The sequence below is a fragment of the Palaemon carinicauda genome, chromosome 41 (assembly GCF_036898095.1).
Source record: "Palaemon carinicauda isolate YSFRI2023 chromosome 41, ASM3689809v2, whole genome shotgun sequence".
Taxonomy (NCBI): domain Eukaryota; kingdom Metazoa; phylum Arthropoda; class Malacostraca; order Decapoda; family Palaemonidae; genus Palaemon; species Palaemon carinicauda.
The window spans coordinates 33,543,338-33,567,006 of record NC_090765.1 but is presented as its reverse complement, the minus strand read 5'-3'; the positions used below and the strand labels follow the sequence as shown (position 1 = coordinate 33,567,006).

The 23,669-nt window shown below is 38.2% G+C and overlaps 1 protein-coding gene across 4 annotated transcripts in view; it reads right to left on the bottom strand.

Annotated features, from left to right (window-relative positions):
* Positions 1–23,329, bottom strand: part of LOC137632505 (bromodomain-containing protein 7-like) — a 67,661-nt gene extending 44,332 nt beyond the window's left edge. For all 4 annotated transcript variants that reach the window (XM_068364467.1, XM_068364468.1, XM_068364469.1 and 1 more), the window contains exons 1-2: positions 23,282–23,329; positions 15,450–15,611 (exon numbers count right to left, since the gene is read on the bottom strand). The gene's annotated coding sequence lies outside the window, so the exon portion shown is untranslated. The remainder of the gene's footprint in view (positions 1–15,449; positions 15,612–23,281) is intronic.
* Positions 23,330–23,669: the final 340 nt, after the last annotated feature.

Below are 23,669 nucleotides of genomic sequence, written 5' to 3'. Positions count from 1 at the left end.
GCTATAAAATTTTTTTTTCATATTTTTAATAATTTTTTTTAGAAAATTCAGGCATTTTCCAAGAGAATGAGACCAACCTGACCTCTCTATGACAAAAATTACGGCTGTTAGAGCAATTTAAAAAATATATACTGCAAAATGTGCTGGGGAAAAAATAACCCCTTGGGGGTTAAGGGTTGGAAATTTCCAAAGAGCCCGGGGGTAAAAGGGTTAAGATTGGAATAGTGAAAGGTGTGTTACCAATTCTTTTATATTAGGCCTTATATATTTAAAAACAAATGATAAGGAGATAACATGCTTCTACATAACAACCCCTACTTGTTTCCTTACAATGCTTTCAAGCAACAGATAGAGAAAAAATGCCAATAGAACACTAAACCACGAAAGCTAAAAAAATGGCAAAATCCTTTGTAGAGAATAAACTTGCATTACTTTTTTGCATAAAAATTACAGTATCTATGAACAGTACATTGATAGTGAAAGGTGGATGAAAAATAACAAGTTTCAAAGAATCTCTTTTTCCTAGCCTTGCAAACTTGAGTCGTTTAAAATAAGGACGTCTTCAGCGTCGTTGGAATGCTCATTGAATCGTTAACAGGGTAATTGGTTGACGGTAGTGCTGGGTGACGCTCAACCTTTCACCTGTCACAAAATTGACCCTTTTGCCCTTCAAACCTAGGACTTAGAGGGGTAGTTAAGGTGGGTAATCTAACTTAAAAGACTCAAGTTTATATACCTATGAAAGATACAAATTACTTTAAATATTTGTTTCTGTTCCTATGCATATAGTCCTTTCATCCTTTATTTTTTCTTCCGTGGACATGCCATGCTTCCTGGTCCCATATGGAAGCAAGGAAGGCAACTCCAAGAAGCTCCTAAATGCTAATCAGGGATGTAGAAACTGTTTGGGACTCAGCCAATACTGACTTAAAAGGAAGTTAGTACTAGGACCCAGAATGCCCATTTCCCTTACAGGGAGAAGGTGAGGTATCGACAATGTCAAACCAGGTATGTACATCACAAGAAATGTTTGCTAAGACACTGATCCATCTTGCCAGGAGGATGGAGGAGTTAATTCCTGGCAGATGCAGTCAGCAGGAAAGATTCTCCATGCAACTCACCAGTAATAGACATCAGGCCAGCAAGTAACAGTTGCAGCTGTTGAATCCCTTCAAAGAGGAACAAGAAAGAGGTAAAAGAGCCAATAATTCTACCTCTCCTCAAGACTTACCCCACGCATTAACTTAGACAGGATGTATACAAAGTCCCATGAGGAGGCAGGGAGTGCTACAAAACTATTGAGCAGCCACTTCAAGACTCAAGAAAAAAGGGTCTAAGGGTATGTATCATCCGTAAGGTAGAGAGAGATAAAGGTGGACAGACACCTTCTCATCCAGCATCAGCTCGAATTATGCAGACAGGTATACTGTATAGCTACTGACAGGGCTAGCATTGTGAGTTCTTACTTGAGGTGGCAGAGGTAACCACTAGCCAGAGTTGCATGTGCGAGTAAACAGCCTCACCAAGCCAGAACGAACAGTGTCTGAACACTTCCTTCTTGATCCAGCTGGTGCTAATGAGAAGGCTATGACACCAACTTACACAGAGAGATAAGATGGAAAAGGTCCCAAATTGGTGTTTGAGATCAAATAGAACTGGGTCTTTGTCACACAGTCTGCGAAACGATGAAGGTAACAGAACTCCCATCCCTCAAAGGTCTGAAATACTGAAGGGCTTTAAACTCTACTACAGTAATGCCTAACAACACGAAATTAATTCGTTCTGGAGTGGCTTTCGTAAATTGATTTTTTCGTGTTGTGAGACACATTTCACATACAAATTGCCTAATTTGTTCCAAACCCTACAAAACACCACATTAAATCTTATAATAAAGCTACAGTATAACCACAATGAAATACTGTACAGCCAAATACATTTAAACCATTCAATTTACCTAAACAAACTGTTAATATCTGTAAATTAAGTAGCTATTACATCATAACGTAGTAATAAATGGAAAATAATACAATACATACAATACAATGCATACAATACAATGCACACAATACAACACTGTACATATACAGAGTTCCATATGTACTGTATTATAAAAGTTACCCCTATTATAGACTAAAGCTACATTTTCTGTCTAAACACATTTTCTTTAACTATTTGTGATGGGTGACTATTTTATTCTATGCCTGGCTGGCAATCACTTTTCTTAAAATGAAACATTTTTCAAAGCGAGTCATAAAACTATTCGCATCTTGTTTCGCAGCTTGAAAATTTTTAAGCAGATTCATTCGTGAAGAGAGGTATGACTGTACTCGCTTGCCAATGCAGATAAGAGAAATACTTGAGGAAAAGATCTCTTTGATGCCCTCCTCAGATTAGCAGCAGGCTCGAGCACCTACAACAGGCATAAGTTTCAGGATAGGCAAGACTGGTCGAAACCCCCTTCAAACAAAGTCCGATCCTCGGAGGAGAAGGCATCCACACAAAACTGTGGAGCCTCTTCTCCTTCTTATTAAAACAGGGAAGTGACAGTCTTGAGGGAAGGACCCTATGATGCCCTCCTCAGTTTAACAAGAAGAAGTGTGCCCATGCCCTGAGAATAAGGACCAACCACTCTTGGAATCTAAGCCCAAGGATAGGTAAGTCTGCTTTAAGCTCTGTTTGAGTACAGATCAATCCTCTGAGGAGGAGGGATCCAGACACTACTGCAGAGGCAGATGAGGAACCATGATCTTATGGTATGAATAATTTTTCCTCAAACTCGTAAATAAATACGCAACGTAAGTAGAAAAGGGTTGCGTAAAGGACCGGATGCGCTTACGTAAATATAAAAAAGGGATGTTTAAAATTAAAATTATAGACATTCCCTTACAAAAAAAAAAAAAAAAATACTATTTGAAATAAATCATAGATATTCTCCTAGACAAAAAAGCAATAAACTGAATTTCTAAATTTCCCAGCAGAGGACGTGAGTTGCTCCCCTTAACCCAAGTTTCCAATAACTAACACAGCCCACAGGTACCTATTGGTGTGCGAGTTCTATCATTTACACTCTGTAACAGCATAAGGAATAGCGTATATAATACAGTATCCCTACTGGCCTACCATACAGTGCTAGAAACTAATCTGGTTAGGACCGATCAGCTGCAACTGATGAAACAGAGACGGCTGTCACACCAGGCTCACAATCATTAACCAACCATAAAGTGAGATCCATATTGGAACATGAAGGTAGGATAAACAATACCACTATTAGCATATACAGTAGTTTGGTGCAGGAGATCAATCTGTAGTAAGACCATTCACCTGCAACTGATGACACGGGTTGCAGTAACAACAGGCTCATGATAATTAATCAACCGACCCTGAAGATACCACTTGGTGGGAGAATTTTGTAAGGTACAGAGCAAGAACAAGAATAAGGAACAATTCACCATATCACGGTAGGAATGAGAAAGGTGGGTGCATACATTACCACCCTCCCCTGGCTTGCGGTACCGACATTCAGTCCGAGTAAGACTGCTCACCTGCTTGCAGTGTAACAGTAATAACTGTAACACCCGCTCAAACTTACTTGACTGAACCCGAAGGTACCAGTTAACATAGGAGTACTGCCACTCCCTTCCTAAGGAAAAGAGCAATCAATAAAATATCCTAAAGAACTTTAAGTGAAAGGCCTTCAAAAGCAACTATCTTCATTGTTATCTTCTCCAGGAAGAAATGTCCAAAAGAGAAAAGAGGAGGGAAAGAGATTGGTTGAGAAGGGAAAGAAAGGATGAACTCTTCTTTCCCTGGATAATTATTCTTCCTTCAAAAAGAAGCCATGGTCTGGGCAACAGATAATACCTGCACTCCCCTAGAGGAAGAAGCTACAAGTTTCCTCTGCCACAACACAAACCACTACACTGGGTACTCTGTTACTAGCAAAACTCACCAACACTGTAACACAGGGATCAACATCTGAGAAACACTGTCAGTGCCAGGTAAGCCTACCAAACAAATGATTTTTCCTATCAAGCACTCATGCATGGGTGAAACTCAGTCCTAATCAGGTAACTCCCTCCTGAGAAAAGAAATTACCACAAAGTGAAAGGAATTACAGTTTGAGCTCATTGTCTTCATGATCAGAAGTGCGAGAACTACACTACAAGGTGGGCGGGGGGGGGCTATTAACAGTCACCCATTCACAAAGATACAGTACACAACAAAAGGGGTTTCAAAGGTTATATCCTCATAGGTACAAAATTTACTTCAACTAACATTTATCACAAAGGAATGTAAGAAAAAATCCATCAGTCAAGAGGGGAACGTAGCAGCACATCTGTGACTGCAATAACCAAACACAGACAGGTGGGCGAGGGTTAACAATTGTGCCACCTGTCATTAATCAACTCCCTTGTTAACGATTTAATGACCGTTTCAGAGAAGCTGAAGTAATAGTCCTATTCTAAAGGCAAAAAAAATCTTGTATACGCTGAAAGCACTTAATATTACAATGAAATAAATCATGCTAGGTTAAGGCATACCATGCTGGGTTAATTGCTTAAGATGCTACATTTTGAACCAGAACTTTCCTACCTCTTTTAATCAATGGTAAATGCACTCAGACCCTTGGCAAATTTAGTAACCTACACTATTCTAAAGGAAATAAAGTACCTGACATTTCTAACATCAAAATTTTTCATGATTTCCATTTTCATGGCACATGCACTAATATTTTCTCATCAATTTACAAAACCCTTACTATTGGTAAGAAATAGATTACTATATATAAGATGGTAATAGAATTAACATAAAAACCCTGCTACAAATATTTAGCATTCTAAACTTGATACAGGACAGAATGAAATGCGTCTAAATATTTCAGTGATATTACCCCAAAATTATTGCCAATAGGAACAATTTAGATATTCATTATAAAGAACAAGAAAATATACACCAACACCACCCAAAATTATGACCTACTTTTCCACACAAGATTCAACAACAAACCACTGTATGAGAAAGAAATATATTCAAATTGAGAACATCTGGTTCAGTAAGCAATAAAGCTGAAATGTATGGGTTCTATGTACCAAATACTGTACTGTGAGCCATTCAGTTCTGCAAAATATTGCAAGGCAATGCTATTTGCATCAAACACTATAATTGGTCTCCTGGGAAATGTCAATTTTTCAAGTAATTTGTATCTTTCCTCACTAAAGAAACCTGAGTCCCTTAATAGGAGTATAATTTCAATGAAGCTGGAAGAAACTTGAAATTTATAACGAGGTGTCAGTACTTACCGGTGGGTAACGGGGGAAGCTCCCACCTTCTGCGTAGCCACTTTTACCTTCATACTTAGGGCTTGCAGGTAGGATGAGGAGGGAAGTGTAACTTAGGGAAAACACAAATTACTTTAATATGTAATTTGTTCCTACACGGATAAAACCCATCTCCTTTTAATAGGAGACTTGTCTTTACGTGGGAGGAAGTCCAAGTAACCAAACTAGCTGGTTTAAAATCTTGGGATGCCTTCTACTGAGACCTTAGGAGGAGCTAGAGTATCAACTCCAATCCTCCTCCTATAACTTGAAATTCAGGTGATAGGGCTAGGCTTCTATCATTAGACAGACTGTCTTGGAGAAGCCTGTCTTCAATGAAAGATTAAAATAAAGTTATATCTTTACATTACTATCTACCTTTTCCTTTGTCAGGAGGACGAGGGAAAAGCACTTCTATCTTAACCTAAACTGGAACAGTAACTTGGTATGGTAGCTTACATGCATCAGTCTGATCCAGAGATAATGGATCAACTGCTGCACTCCACTGAAGGAGGAGAAGAAGAAAAAAGGCCAGATTCATACTACAGTATCATGCTAGACTGATCTTACAATAGCTATCTTTGATGAGAGGCTTCTTGTCCTGTGAGGGAGCTAGGTACACTATATCATTTGCTGAACTGCTACCACAGGTCCTAAGGAAAATGTGTGACTTGTGGGTGCATTCCAGTAAATAGTGGGTTATGAAGGTTCTCTGGAATTTCCACTCTCCCCTAAGAAATTGGCCAAGTGACAGGTTCTTCCTAAAGGCTAAGGAGCCTGTGACAGTTCCTCAAACTCCCTTGTTGCTTGGGTTTCTGCTGTTAATCATCTCTCATAGCCAGGAGATAACATTTTTTAAGAATTTTCTAATCCTGCCAGAGCTGATAAAGACGTTCTGTAGTCGTGGTCTGACAGGTTAAGTCCATTTCAGCTACAGTAATCCCTCCCCATATCTGGGTTCACCTATTGTTCCCTCAATACATCGCAGATTTACTATAAATATATTGCATGTAAATCTATATTGAGAACTCTTTATATCATCGGTTTCTGAGAGAAATCTATCCCAATGTTGAATGCCTCTGGGAGGATGATAGGATCAGCTAATCAACCAGGTACTTCAGTAGACGGATCCCACTGGCATGTACCGAAGCAGATATGAGTGTGAATATTCTAGTGAATACTTCAGGGGCTGTCGACAGTCCAGAACATAGTACTTTGAATTGGAAGACCTTTCGTCCCTATAATGATGCGGAAGAATTCTATTGAAGGCTCATAGGGCAAGATCTTGAAATATGCATCTCTTAGACCCAGAGAGGGCATACATAGTACAGTAATTGTTTTCTCTTGTTGGTCACTCTTACAGTGCTGACTGTCTCCATCTTGAATGGAGTTTGTAGAACAAACTTGTTCAAGGCAAAGAGGTTGATTACTGGTCTCCAGCCACTAGTCGATTTTTTCACAAGGATTAGTAGACTGGAAACTTGAAGAGCTAGACATCCAGGATCACTTGTAAGTGTGCCCGTTTCCATCATCTTTTGTACCTCTACCAAAAGAATCAGGTCTTTTTGGGAGACTAAATGGTATGACAACAACATTGTTGTTGGAGTCTGACTGAGGGGGGGGGGAAGCCAGTAAATGGGAGATGGTATCTATGTCAAAGGATCTCCACCTTATAGCTCTCTACTCCGCAGTACTGCCATGTTACCTACCGGCTTACTACGCATCCCCATCCTTTTGGCAGTTGTAGGTGGGGATTGTCTTCCCTAACAAATTCTAGCTTCTCTTCAACATCTTTTCTAAAAGATGGAGATGATGGTGTATATGATCTTACTTTCCAAGCTGTAGGAGTCTTAACGGCTAACTTCATAAGTGTTATTGCCTTATTCCATAGAGCTGGTCACTGTGGAAAAGTGAGCCTTGGATGGACTTCTTCCACTTTTCCACAGTTCCACTCCATCGTTCATTGGTTGGAAAGAAAGCTGGGCTCTGGATAATCGGGCCATTCCTTAAAACAAGAGCCCTCAGTTGATCAATTTGTTTGCAGAATCTGAAAGTTACAAAAGCCCTCCGTTTAAAGACCCAAATGGTCCACTAATCAGCCGACTGGGCCAGGAAGGTGACCGCCTTCACTCCGGACACAACTAGATCTGTGAATTTCCGCTGCTTCTCAGGGTCAAACAGATCCTGAGAGGAGGCAAATAAGGCCAACATTTCTCATCAGGGGTCCAGCTATGTTGTCCCCTGGAGATTAGCCATTGCCGTAGCCTCGATATTCACCTAGAAATAAATGTTAAGATCCTCATTGGAATGGCTCGTACAAAGCAAGTTCCTCCGGCCATAAACTTAAGCATCCGATCTGTCTATTGGTTCCCAGAACAACTTTGACCAGGGACGTTCTTAAGCAAGTTTTGCCCCTATAGGGTGCTGAAAAAGTCTCAATAGAAGTTTTCTTCCCTTCCTTGTGCTTTAGTGGATTCCCTCAGACCGTTAACCTGCCTAATGAGGGTCAACCCCTTTAAAAAGGCTGATTTGTACTCAGGCCACTCTGCCTCCATGGGCGAGGGGCCTGCATTGAGAGCTGAAATGTCGATTATGTTTAATAACTCCAGCACATAGTATCTGGGGTGCGGACATGAGAAAGTAAAATGCTCTAAGTCAGATAATTGAGCACAAACAGGTGAGAGCAACCAAGCAAGTGAATTCTAAACATCAGAAGAATAAGCGCCAGTTGAAGAGAGCGCACCTAAACAGGTGTGTTCAAAGTCTGAAGGGTCCTTGCTAAATGTAGAGCAAGTGTGTAAACGTGAGTACTACACTCTTGCAGGAGTGCACACAAAAAGCTGAATGCTCATAAGCATGAGCATGCGGTCTCTTTCGAAGTTCTCGTCATATTTCTCTTTGCAAGGTGAAGATTCGTCTTATAGGGATGCAATACAAAACATCCCGACAACTGGAGAGAATGACATCTTTGTCATGCCTTTAAGAAGTCAACAGAATGCGGTGAGGGGAATCTCTATTTTCCATCTTCAAAAGACGACCAGAACTACGCGGAGCTACTACCAATGGCAATGTTGCATGAAATGGACTGGAGGCAAAGGAGGGCGTAGGCTCTTCCTTCCCTTACCCAAAGATGTTAAGTCTGAAAACGATGGCTTCACCTACAGCGTGGATTGGTAATCAACTGCAACCCCAAGGGAACTAAGCATGACAGAGGTGATCACGACAAGGGCTTCTTCCGATCAGGTGGCAGAAAAAGACTTATGGAGGAGGAAACTATTTTGCTTTCGATGTTGTCGGACTTGAAGAAGTCTTTCCTTCGACGGAATATCCTTGAGACCTAAGAATGGTCATAACATCCTTGTCTGCATTGTTACCTGAAATCAATATTTCTTTAGCGTCACAACAATGAAGAATACCTGCCTCTCTATGAGAAGCAGGTAAGACCAGCTTGTTTTGGGTTTGCTCTAAGTTCATATTAATATCGTCGCTTTCCCCTAGGAGGAGGGCAACGGCAAAGGATCGGATGCCAGTGTACCATGGGAAGAAAGTAGTAGTCCAGTGGATTTCTTAGACCTTGAAGAAAACCTAAAGGTAAAGACTCTTGCTTGGCCTTCTGTCACTGGGAGGATAACCACTCATAACATTCCTTACAGGGGGATGACTGTAAACAGTAATGGCCCCTGCCAGAAGGGCACAAAGAATGGGGATCCAAGGCCAACTTGCTCATGAAGGTTCTGTATATCTGACCAGAAACTCCGGGGCAAGACCACATGCCTACTCCTGGTGTCTCCATATCTCCAACACACAGAAATCAAAGAGTCTGAAAGTAGGAAAAGAAAATCAAATAAAACAAGTTTAGAACACCTAACATACATCTGAGTTTGAAGTGGTTAATCAGTGAGCCAGCTGAGAGGCTGGGCTTCAACGATACCTGCCCGTAATTACCGACACCTCACCATAAATTTGAACAGCCAAACTTCCCCCTTCACTGAAATCATTCTCCTATTTAAGGGCAAGGTTATGTATATGTGTAGGAACAAATTTACTTTTATCTAGAAGATTGGGATTATTAACCTAATCAAGCTTGAGATAGTGACAATTTGAAAAAAAGTGAAAGTAGATTTATGCCAAGTTATCAAAACCAAGTTATGATGATACTACTTTACATTTACACTGAGGTGGCTACCATGACAAATGACTAAGACCAGATAGCTTTTGAAACCAGTTTTCCACAATGAACCTACGTCTATGAAACTTTCTTGAAAAAAGAAAATCACCTGATTCCTGTCTCTACTAATTGATAACTATGATATTTCATTGTTGAAGTATATCTGATCTGCCATGAGGACCTTATATATTGTACTACAAAAAATATATTTTAAACATACTCTCATTTCTTTAGCATTCATACACAAACAAACATAGCAACATAAAAAGAAATTAATATATCATACAGTAAAGGTTTCAGTACATACATGAAAACACAAGTTTAATATGAAGCTGAACAACTCAATACCCATCCTGAATATCACTTATCATTATCAGGCAAATCAAAAAGGAAACACAGTTTCAACACTGCATTCAAAGAACAATTTCTGCAATACCATACTCATCTCTAAAACATTACTAAGGAAGCATTTCTATGGAAGGACACAGAATTTCTACTTTCTAAGTACTGTAGTAAATCAAAAATATCTTTTTACTGTCTCATGCATATGTTATACTACAGTGGCCTTCAATGTTCACATACAAGGCTTTTCATATCATAAAGTAAATACTGTGCTACTTCAAAGTTAGCAATCCGTACATAACAATGCAAGCTAATGCCAGCAATGCTCTAAACACGGCTAAGCAGCAATGCAATAAGCTCTTTACATGGCAGTAATTAAAAACTACAGATCATTATTTAGTTTAATATAAACTACACTTGTAAAAAAGAAAGAAAATTATACAGTTTAATAAAAACTGGACTAGACTCAGTTTTAAGGTTCATATCAAACACTTGCTGCTCTTATTCTTAACAATAAATTTAGTAAATTATCAAAATAAAATTAACTTCTACTTCACTCATTTCTAAGGGAGCCATAACATTGGTTTAACCAATCTAACCCAAATCAAGCTGCTATTGCAAAGTTTCCATTTGTAGTAAAACAAGAATGGACATTAACAAAAAACTATCTTCAACTAAAGTTAAATTCAATATAAAAATTCAATTTTGGGCTAAGCCATGTACCCAATCCAGTAACAAGGTAGGATTTCATGAAACTTTAACGTTACTTTTTAAAGGATTTTATCCAGAATATCCAATACAGTATATTCATGAAACTTTAACGTTACTTTTTAAAGGATTTTATCCAGAATATCCAATACAGTATATTCATGAAACTTTAACGTTACTTTTTAAAGGATTTTATCCAGAATATCCAATACAGTATATTCATGAAACTTTAACGTTACTTTTTAAGGATTTTATCCAGACTATCCAATACAGTATACAGTAACTTCAAAATGATATTCCATTGGATTTTCTAATTCAGCAAAGTTGATTATGAAGTTTCAGTGAAATAATGAGGCAATAAAACCACCGCTGGGACTAGTTTTACTTTAATCAGGACTACTTTTGAGCTGGCATCTAATCCGACAAGTTTTTTCTATGCAGTAATCCCTTGCTATATCGCAATTCATCTATTCCTCACTCAGTATAAGGTATATTTATAAACATATGTAGATCTATATCTCACGGGTTTTTTAGGGCAGATAAGTTTTATCATTTTCGTATTTTAGTTATCTTATAAATAATCCTTTTAGGGCCTAAAATTACTAAAGCATATTATAGTAATAATGCATACACAGTACTTGTGTAATACTTGCAATCTGGCACACTGTGCAAGCACCGAATTTTCACCCAGCTCTTTATACCAATTTCTTAGTTCATTAAGTTAAAAATGCAAAGGAGAACAAATGATAAAAGCATCGTTAGTAATGCTTACGGCTATAACCAACCGAACAAAAAGCAACGTTTTTGTTTTATTATGAACAACCAATTTGGATAACAGCAGCTGTTTTGCCTGCATATACCTTTCGTACGATAGTAAACAATTACTATAGTTGTTACAAATGACATTAAGTAGAATATGACTGATTTTAAATGGTACCTTTTTCATTTTATGAAATGGTAAAAAAAATTGCAAAAATCTACCGAAAGAAAGGGACGAAAAAGTCAAATATTTTCTAAGCTTTGTAATCATGCATCGCAAAGGTAAAGACTATAAAATTATCTTGTTTCATCAACAGGGATAAAATACCTCAACTTTGATAAGACATTAAAATTGACAGTAGTGTAGTTAAATAAATGCCTCTTTTAGCAAGAGAATAAATAATTATTCCGTAGTCTACCTTCATCACCTGATTTAGAAAGCATAGACACCAACTAGACGGAAGTCTTGAAAAGCTTACAAGCGTAAGCAATATAAAAGACGTTTATTTGCTGTATTTCTATTTCTTAATACTACAGTACAGTATACTAATAATTTATGTGAATATTGCAATCTGTATTATTAGTTACAGTATAGTTAAGTGAAACAGTGATATCAAAATCCTGTTTACATTAAATACAGCTGTACTCTCTGGCCACAATAAATGGACGTATATGTTTGACCAACGGTGTAGCCTTGCCGAGCAAAATAAATGTTAATGACCGTTTAAATTAAATTTTTTAATTTACGTATACATATGTTTACAGTAAAAGTAAGTTTTGGCTTAAAAAAATTTTTAAGAGTGTATAACAAGGTTTATAAGAGTTAGGAAGTTTTATAAAAACTTAAATTTATGAATGAAATAAAAGATATAAAAAATTAATGAGAAACAACATACCGTAGATTTCTGTATCTACTTCAGAGTTTTTCAGCTATTGCAGGGGAGGGAGGGGGCTGGACTAGAACATCCGTGATATCTGAGGGGTACTGTAGTATGAATTTATAAACAAGGAAAATTAAGATTGTTATCCAGTTTCTATTTGTAAAATCCCACTGAATTTAGTTTTCGGTCTAACCGATATTCAGAATAACCATGAAACTAAATTCATATTCTGTAATCACATCTACAGTGATTAAATTCTTTGATATTAATCGATGGCTAAAATGAAACCTAATATTTACTTCTAATCAAGATATTAACATATTGAAAGCTACAATATTCTTGATATCTGGGTCTCATGGATAAGGTGTTTGAAGAGACGGAACTTAATTACGGCAAAATAAACCCAAAAATATAATACTTCTATACCTAAATCAATAATATAATAATCTATGAGATAAGGCCTGACATGAAGTGTGCAATATCTGTAAAAATTACTTAAAACAAAAGATTGCGGAATGCTGAAAATTTCAAAATGTATCACACAAAGACAAATGACATGAGGAGTCATTCAAGATCCTTCGCTAGCCCTTGAGGAAAAGCTTTAATAGCAAGTAGCACTTATAAGTAGGAAGCAGATTTAAGCAAAAAAAAAAGGACCCTCAAGTATTCAATCATTAAGTCTTTTATCATGTATTCTTTCAAATTTAATTTTAAACAAGTGAAAATTTAGAAATTCTGCAAGAAAATTATAAACAAATATCAATGAAATTTATACTGGACTCTACCACTTACTTTCAAACACAAGAAAAATACTGTAGGTGGTCTTCTACACAGTAATTTAATTCGTTCGCCCATTCGAATGAGCAGAATTCACAGGGTAACATCAAGAACTGTCATCATTGTTACTTTATCAACTCAATTCTTTGCTTTAAGGGTTACTTTAACTCCAATCTTTACTATTATGATTAGAGAGCTGCAAAAATTTTTCAAATACTTCACAAATCCCAATTTTATACAAGCTCTTACTTCTCATCTTAACTACATAACCTATTTCAGAAACTCAAACTTCAGTAGAGGACATCTGAAGTTGACACAACAATCAGGAGAGGGCATTGATGCAAAGAGAGTAGCATCTTCTGCATATGCAACAAGCTGGATTTCTGAGACAATTTCATGCATACAGTACATAGTAATGTATGAAAAGTAATGGTCCGAGAAGTTTTGGGAACACTATATGTTAACTTAATACTCCGCACACAGTGATAATACTGTGATTTCGTTTGATGTAACTTGAATCAGAAATTCCCTGATAAAAGCCCATCAGCCTTGTACCTCTTCCAAAATCATGCTTTATAAAACTTTGGAGACATACCCAAGATAGTACTGAATTAAGGCATATACATCAAACATCCCACCAACAATAAGGGCAAATAAAACCCAAAATTTTTGGAACAGAAAAATCCAACAAGCTCTTCTCAGTAGCTAAAGAATAATGAGATAGTCTGGAAGTGATAATGACTTGAAACAAAGGTATAATCTGGCATATGGCATCTACACAAAATCAGATATCATATAAGAAAGTAAAAAATGTTCAATAAAGTGATATAGCTTAAAAAAACAATGTGTCCAGTCCAGAGCCACTGGACCTAAAAGTCACTGCTCCACAAACTATGGGTACTGTTGCCTTGGTTGTAATTCCTATCTCATTTTTCAAAAGAAGCATCCTGTCTTTTACAGACTTCAATTGCAAATGGTGTTTTCTTAAGTTCTTATAAGCTTGAATACCAAACCAGTCATTCATATTAAAAAAAAAAAAACCCTAGTCACAGTTCCTCAGGTCATGAAATTAAGATGGAAAATCTATGGTTGTAGCTTGGGACACTTGAAAGTTGCTGTGACCATGGTTCCAATAGTCAAAGTGGCTCTGGTCATGGCTCCAGTACTCCAAGTGGCTTTGAGCAGTTAAGCATTTCTTGCCTCAGCCAGATTTGGCTGTAGCTCCTGTTGTCCTCAGCAGCACTGGTCATGTAAAAAGGAATTGTTTTTGCAGGGACTTTAGTCAAAGTCTAATCATTGGCGTGGCACTGATTATGTATAAAGGGTCTGTTTTTGTAGTGGTTCTGGCCACTAGATAAGATTTCTAGACTCAGAATAAAAAAAATATGAGTATATGGCTATTAAGCAAGTGCTGTTTGGTCCTCTCTTCATTTATACCAGGGGTCTCAAATTCATGACCTGTGCGATGGTCTGAAGTGGCTCACAAGGTGACAAGAGATTTTCAACTAGATTCAAGTTACCATTGTTGTTCCTAGAGCAGCTCTGATCCTGACTGGATGCAATTGACCCCAGTTAGTGAATTTCTGTCTCAGATGAACGGAAACAATCCATTTGTCAAAGGATGAGTACTTCTACCTACTATAGTGCCTCATCATAAGTGCAAGAGTTGATCAGCAATTCTTCTATAATGTAATGTACTGTACTGCATTTCCCATGCACCATGAGGGAACTTTATACTGTTCAAAAGACTCCCGAAGCACCTCTGCCTCTATGGTAACAAAAACATAAGACAGGAGCAAAAGCAGGAGTTGCTTTTGTCAAAACCTCAGTGTCACAAGCATGAACAAAAGTTTGGTTCTTGTCACAAGAGAAGGAATTGGAACAGATCTTGTTACAGCACTCGTTACTAGATTGGCTCCACCAGTTACTGTAGCTAGCTCCCCCTCATGAGAGCTAGAGCTTCTTCAATACAGCTTGGATAACATCTCTCATGGTAGGAATTCTTGTCCTTTGAAGAGAGGGGAAATGAGTCATGTGAGGTGCCCTTCAAAATGTCAAGAAGTAGTTCAAGTCTGCCTCTACACATTTTTTTCATACCATGTCTGTCCTAATTGTAATGAGAATTATTCAATAGTACAGGCCTACAAAAGGTTGGATTAATTTTGATAACCGTAAATACTCCATAAAACACAAACATTAAGGTTGCTATTTGCCAAAATATACTTGCTCTCCAAAGATATATCTAATGTCTTCACACATGGTTTTCTAGATAAAAAAATCAGTGCCATCAATTGGAAACAGTTAGTCTGACAAGCAATCTAATTAATATTCTTGATGCAACTACAAAACATGAACACATACACTTGATAAAAGACCTAATGATAAAAGGTAATGTACAAGTATCCCGATGTTTGGTGCAATGTATGTAAACCTTAGCTACAAGAAAGCAACGTACAAAATACTTAAGTCTAAATAAAAACAGTAAGTAATAAATACCGCAATCAAACTACTTCCACAAGAGAGATTCAGCAATCACAGCTAGAATATTTCCATTAATAACTTTGTCTTGACATGTACGCTAACAGGAAAGTTGCAAACTGTCGACAAACTCCGGGTATAAATAGTCTGCTTTCAGCTATCACGACACCCTGGCAGAACCTGAAATAAGATAAGTTAATCATTTATTATAGAAAAATCTCTAAACATTTATGGAAGAATGTTTTAGAAATTCATGAAATTTTTTGTTCACTAAAGATCTTTAAAATTATTTTAAGTAGAATTGTTTGTTAATACCAAACATACAGTACTTGTAAGTCTTTCATAAAAAAAAATTGCTTACAAATTTTAGACCACAAAATTATACATATGTTTACTTTTCATACGCCCATAAATGTATAATAATTCTGTTTTACTAAAGAACTTCAAAGGAACTCCTACAAAATCACATAAATTAACTATTATTCAGGGCATTACACCCAGTAAAATCTACAACTCATTTGCAAAACTGTAAGCAAATAACATAATACAGTACATAAAAATCACAAATTTTAAAAATTATATGCAATTTTCCTACCTATACATCATACTGTTGAGTCCTTTAAGAGGAGTATGATTTCAGAAAAAATGATTTCAGCAAAGCTGGACCCTCGGCTGTTAAAACTAATAACAAGGTAAAGTGAGTTACTGAGGGGAGGGAAGGGAAGCCCAGCCTCCTGCCAGCTCACTTAGTAGCCACTTGGAATTCCACCTAGGAATTGCAGGGTGGATGAGGCAGGAATTTAACTTGAATAACTTAGGTTTGTATAGTTGTGAAAAATAGAACATACTGTACTTTTCAAAATTTGTGTTTTGTTCCTACACAAATACAAACCCGTCCTTTAACCCTTTTACCCCCAAAGGACGTACTGGTACGTTTCACAAAAGCCATCCCTTTACCCCCATGAACGTACCGGTACGTCCTTGCAAAAAAAATGCTATTTAAATTTTTTTTTGCACATTTTTGATAATTTTTTGAGAAACTTCAGGCATTTTCCAAGAGAATGAGACCAACCTGACCTCTCTATGACAAAAATTAAGGCTTTTAGAGCAATTTAAAAAAAATATACTGCAAAATGTGCTGGGAAAAAAATAACCCACTGGGGGTTAAGGGTTGGAAATTTCCAAATAGCCTGGGGGTAAAAGGGTTAATAGGAGACCTATCCTTAGGAGGTGAAAGTTCATATCATCAACCAAACTGGATAGTACAGTGCTGTATAAAGACCCCCAAAAATCAGACTTGGAGATGTGAGAGAATCATAACTTCAATAAACATCCTATTAACCTAAAAACATTTCAGGTGATAGGCTAGGTTTGTGTCGTTAGACAGTCATGGGAGAATCTATGATGTCTAATACGTTGTCATTAGACAGATGGTCATGAGAGAATCTATGATGTCTAATACGTAGTCATTAGACAGATGGCCATGAGAGAATCTATCATGTCTAATATGTAAAGATCATGTGAAGTGATGAATTTACATTTATGTCAATCCTTCCCCTCTTCTTCAATTTCAATAGAATATACTGTACAGTTATAGAACAGCGAGAATGCGCTGGAGAGCACCGGCGATCAGGAGATGGCTGGGGCATAGGAAGGCACAGGCGAGTGCTGATGCACCGAAGGGCGCTGAAGCGCTGGAGAGCGATGATGCTCTGGGAAGTGTTGAAGTGCTGGAAGGCTCTGACGTGATGCTGGTGAGCACTGAAGGGCGCTGGCGTGCTGGAGAGCCTTGGCGCACAGCTAAACCCTTAAGAGGTGCAGCACAAGCAAGCAGATGATAAACAGGAGACAGGAACGGTGAAGGCAGGTCAGCATGAAGGATGAACTGGAACCGGAATATGCCCTATGGAAGGCAAACATCCTCCAATGGGGATCGCGAGCGATCCACAGAAGAGTCCAGGACCAAAGTCCGAGGACTAGCGGTAGCGCCGTCAAGAGAAGGTCCAGGAACAGGTGAAGGTCGAGGGCCAGAAGACGACTGAAGCAGAGACTCCTCTGCGGGAGATAGCTGCGAGGATGAGGCTGAAGAACAAAAGAGGCGACCTTTCACCGATGGTGAAGCACCACCCCTAGGACGAAGCGGAGGGCAAGCTCTACATCGAAGATGCCCCCTGGGAGCTCTAGGATCCGCAAGCTGACCTTTAGAGGTAGCAGTCCTCCACAGAGTAGTCTCTATGAGTGAACCCTCCGGAGGAGGAGAAACACTTACAGGAGAGACAGAAGAAAGACTAAATTTCCCCCTCGAAGGATGAACAGGAACGGGGGTAACAGAGTCGGCCGCAACAGCAGGAGAGTCTGAAGGTGCAGGGGCGTCAGCAGCGGCCACAGAAGACGCCTCAGACACTACAACACTGACGCACGATAGAGGATCTAACTCTGAAGTCGACAACGGCTGCGCAATAGCCACCCGAATGATGAAGCGCAGCAAGGAGTCCTTGGAGGGTGGACCTGGAAGCCCCAAGGACAACCACTATTGTGAAAAAGGCCTCATCCGGGGGGGGGGGGGGGGGGAGGGAGGAGGAGGAGGTGGGGCCGCTTCGCTAGGGGAGGCAACACCATCTCTCGAGGACTGGAATTCGCCAAAAATTAAAGGGTCTACGCTACTACTCGACGGTCTCCCGGAAGAGACCGAAGAAGCAGGAGCTTCGGAGGAGGATTGGGAAGCTGAAGAAGAGGTCTTGGGTTTTTTCCCTTTTGAAGAAACCTTCGAAGGAGAAATATCCTGCTTTGACTTCTTCTTCAGCCGTCCCCCACACCTTTTCCACTGGAAGGCAGACTACCCCTGACACTCACTACACATGTTGTTACTATCACCCCATTGACCTCAGGGAAATTACACATGGTCACAGAAGTCAACACACACAAACTAATAAAAGAGAAAGCACAAACAAAAGCAATTAATGCCAGTCCAAAAATAGGTGAAGGATGAAGAACGGCAACGACGGTACACCATCCGAGCCAAAAGAAAAGAGTTAAATCACCGGTGTGTGAGTAGGAGCAGTAGCAAGCTAACCACCCTACCCCCCCCCCCCCTAACTAGCAGAATGGGTAGTTAACCCTCACTAAAATTTTAATGGATTGTCCTTTCAGCTTCGCTAAAAGTAATAACCCATAATAAATAGTGTAAGTTTATATTCCAGTTACGAAACAAAAAGGGATTAAAATTTCCCTTTTATGTGACGCAGTCCGACAGTATACGTACCGTATAGTTGGTCTTAATAAATCTTTAACAGTGCATAGAAATACCTATAGTAAACATCAAGACCTCATATTTCCCCTTAACTCAATCTAAGAGGTCATGTTTTTACTCATTGGGGGGGTACGATTACCTAACTTGACCCACAAAATTACCTACTTTATTCATTGTACATCGAGATATCACAAATAGGAGCATGGGTAAAGTTTTAACAAATAATTTGTTGAACGGCGGCTGCAACTAAAGTACGTAACTTCCGTATTTTCAAACCCATTGCAATATTAAATGAAATGAAAGTTGTTCAGCATGCTCTAAAATCTCCAATCTGGAAGTGGTCTTAAATAATCTACCAGGAATGTTGAATGTCCAAGTCACTCTCCAATAGTTCTTGTAATTTTCTGAGATGACTTGTTGAAAACCACTGGTAAAGTTACAAATATAAAACCAACTACAGTAATAAGGATTCTGGTCAACCTTGTAATAGCTTATCATTTTTATTTATCCAATCAGCACCCAATAATGGCCAAAGTTGTTTGCCTTTCACTCGTTCTTTGCTATCATGTTGAAGCACAGCTCTCAGTTTTTATGGCACATGTGCTATCAGTAATAGCTGAATACTTTGCATATGACATACCACACAACTGGAAATACTCTATAAAAAATATCACTCAAGTAGTACAATTTCTGACCAAAGGTATGAACAGTACTCTTTCTAATTTATAATAAGATCACAAATTCTTGGGTCCCAGTCACAAGCTTGAGGAACTCAAGATTTTGGGGAGAAATTGCATAAGTAATCATTAATCCTTTTGAAGATAACATGAGGTGTCTGGTGTATTATTGAGCACTTGAACAATTTTGACAATGTAAGCTGTCAGAATACACCATTTTTCAAGTCAAGAAAATGTCTTAAACACAAAAACAGGGATACCACTCAACCTATGAATTGAATTGAATTGAATATAGGATTTAGGCATTAAGCCAAGCACTGGGGCATCAAAGGCCATTCAGCGCTATATAACGAAAATCATTCAATCATATCTGTATACTCACACCATTTAGTATCATTTTAACCTTTAATACAAATCACAACACTCATACAATAAAATCTAGATGTGAAATAAATAGGGATTAAAAGGGTAAATTAAATAAATAAATTAATAAAATTAATTATAGCTCATAATATAACCCAATACTTTGTACAAATTTTCTCAAGTTCAGGGTATTACAGTTTTCCCCCAGTATACCTCTTAAAGGTTTGTCCTGAAGTAAATGTGTCCTCCTCTGAAGATTAAGAACAGGACAATCGACTAAAATATGTTTAACATCCATTGTCACTTGACAGACTCAACCTATGATTCCCAACCTGACCTAAACTAAGATGGCTTGTCCTACGACCTCCCACCCAGGACATTGAGTAAAATTACATAAGCAACCATTGATACTTTCGTAGAAAATAAAAGGTGTTTCTGGCGCACTTCTAGGTGTTTAGAATTATTTTGATAATGTTAAAAGTCAGAAACTAGTATTTTCTAAATAATAAAGACAATTTCTAACTCATATTGTCCTCTAATGGATATATAACAATTCTGGTGCCAGAGGAAACTTGGAAGAAAGTACAGTAGGAGCAAAATTTGGGGTCACCAAGGAGGTTTTAGCAATAGCAGACACAGTATTTCCTAAGTCCTAATAGAATTAACCATGGGGTCACCTCCAGTAATGACACAATGTCGTAAGTAAGGCTAAGAAGGATCTCTGTGATTTCGTGAAACTCTTATAGGGGCAACCAGACCGATGGACACAGTCAGAAAAACAGCATAGAAAATAGGATTCAAATTCCCATCACCTATTCGTTAGCCTTCTTGTGTCCATGTATCTAACAAAGCTCTGGATGAAGATTTACTGCTTTAAAGAAATAAGAAGAGCTCTAGGTGTATCTAAAGAATTTTGAACGATCCTAATGAATATTCTTGGTAGGAAATCCATATTTTTCAAATTATTGAAGTTCTAGAATTCTAGAAGTTGACAGAAAAATTTTTTTAAAAGAGAAACAAACACAAGAGCACCACCTAACCTAACCTAGGTGCAGTATCCTTGTCTATTTACCTGCTGGAGCCATACTATGTGACGCCCCTTTAGAGCACCTTACCCTTAGCTTGCCCTAGGACTAAATCGCAAACCTGTATTTACTTCCCAAACGGTCTCTCCTTAAACTTGGATTTTCCAATGTACTTCCATTTTTAACCAGTTCATAAAAGTTGAACAATATTTATTTCCGACAATTTACGTCATTAAAATGTTGAGCTACAGTAAAGTACAATCCAGGATTGTTAAACCAAAATAAAATCCATACCATTGATAAGATAACTATATAAAAGTGCGTTTCGATGAAAAACAAAAGGTATTATTATAGAAAAACACGGAAAAAAAAAAGGAATACCGTTTTATATAGAAAAACTCAACTTTTCGTCGAAAATGTCCTTTATTTCTGTCGCAAATCTTCAAAACTTACCTTTATTTTTGTCACAAATAGTTAATAAGATATAATGTACCTAATAAATCCTACGGCAAAGGGGGCCACCTAGTGGGAACCGGGGGTTTTGAGTGTGGAAAATTAACTGGTGAATCGATAAAGAATGGTAAAACTAACCCTTTCTTCTCTATTAATCATTCTTTGGGACGCATAATCCATCTACAAAAAATTACACAAAATATTAGCATTCTATTCCCCTGAAATATTTATTTCACTCTTCTGTTTACATTTTACAAACCACACATATCTACTTTATTCATACATACCTTGTTGCACAATAAATTTATACTTCCTGGGCATCAGCCCTCCTCCAACTTTCTTTCTACCAATGGAGTTAATCCTGTTTCTTCATATGTATGTAGCTCCTCCTACCTTTCCCTACCATATGATGAAGTTTACCATATTTGGACATGTTTGTATGCTTGAGTGTGACATAGGAACTTCTAAGACACCCTGTTTTCTTAGAATGACTCCTAAGTTTCTTTTGTAGTTCTGTTACGTATTTGGTTGTGCATTATGGAGCCCAACGTAACAAAGTGCTATATGGATGCTATAGCCAGGTTTCATGGAGCGTATTACAGTACACCTAGTGTTCTGAACAATTTCTTAAAAGCTCATTGTATTATCCCTTAAAAGTTTAGAGTCCCAAGTGTAATTCTGAGTTAGCTTTTAGGGAAGAACAGCACATTATCTATTTTAACTCGACTGTACAGATAGCCGAGACCAAAAAAAAAAAGAGACGTAGGTACAGTTATGGTGTTAGTTCATACATAGGATCATTCTTAGGTCTGTGACTTGGGAGGGGGGGGGGTTTCCAGGGGGATTGCCCCAAGATAGCTCTGTAATCTGGTTAGGTTGGTGACCTGGGAAGGGGGGATATGCTGCTTCTAGGTCTGTGACCTGGGAAGGGGGTTCAGGTGGCTTGCAGCCCCAAATAGGTCTGTGATCCAGGAACTACTAGGTTAGGTTAGCTTAGGTGGGTTTCTTAGGTTTTGTGGCTTTTTAAGAGTCTCGAAAGTGTTAAATAATTGGGAGCCTTTGTACATAAGCGGCCAGCTTCTCACACGTTGATTAAAAATGGCCATCAACTAACCTAAACTTTCCCCCCTAACCTAACCTACCAGCCATGTCCTTACCTACTTAGTTAACGGGGTGGGGGGGGGGACTATGGCCCCTGCGACCCCCCTTACACTGCCGTATTCTAAGTTAGACATAATAATGTAGCCTTTTTAGGGTGACGGCCAGATCCCGTAGAAAACGGGAATATTCTGAACTGTGGCCGTCGTTCTAAAAACGATTTTGGCGGGAGAAGCTAACTTAAAAAACCCACCTAGCCTATGCTAAAAGCCGTATCCTTACCCAGAGGGGGCTTCGCCCCCTCGAACCACCCTCCCCCCCTTACACAAGTTTCCTTACCTACGAGTACGGCGGGAGAAGCTAACTTAAAAAAACCACCTAACCTATGCTAAAAGCCGTGTCCTTACCCAGGGGGGCTGCGCCCCCCGGGACACCCCTTACACAACATATTTAAGATCCGTAGACTATTTCCAAACATTTTTATTCTATACAAGATAACAATCGGAGCGATAATAAGCAAATTAGGACGCTTGGCCGTAGCGCTACAAACTACCCCATAATAATATATACAAGTGGCCGTTAATATACATACACCCTAATAATCACATTTTTTTCACCCACTCAAAGACCCAGGTTCCTACTTGTGTCCGTAGGGAAAGAGGGAGGAATAACGAGAGAACGACTTATTTGCGGTGGAAATTTAGGTCAAATTCGTTAAAATAACACAATGATTTCATAATTTCTACAGGAGAGTTATTTTCTTCTATCGAAAATGTAGTTCCATGTTGTTTAATAATTTTACCCACCAAATTTCCCTATCCGATGGTACACTACAATACACCAGGCTATGTTAGAGCAATTAAGTTAAATTAAGGGCTTAGTTGCAATCTAACATATCTACTAGGATTTTACCCACATATCAACTTTAAAAACGTCATGGAATATATACTAAAAGAAGAAATATAAAGAAATCTTACAACTTACCGAACATCGGTGAGTCTGTGACAGAACAAAAGATGTAAACAAATGCAGATTTCGACTGGATTATCGTACATGAGCCTTAAAATTGTCGTTTTTCAACCAAAATTATCATACACAGTTTCAATATAATTAAGGAGTTACATGATTGACTTATTTCAATATATTTTAGTATAATTGTTTAATTAAACACATACATATGTATATACCTAAGGTATGTATCGTACATCGTACTGGACCTAAAATAACCGTACATGTAAGATAATTATCGTATGAATGGCAACCCTGCCATTGGCGTTGGTATACAAGAATAAGATAGAATTTGGATCCCCTTACTACTACTACTACTACTACTACTACTACTACTACTACTACTACTACTACTACTACTACT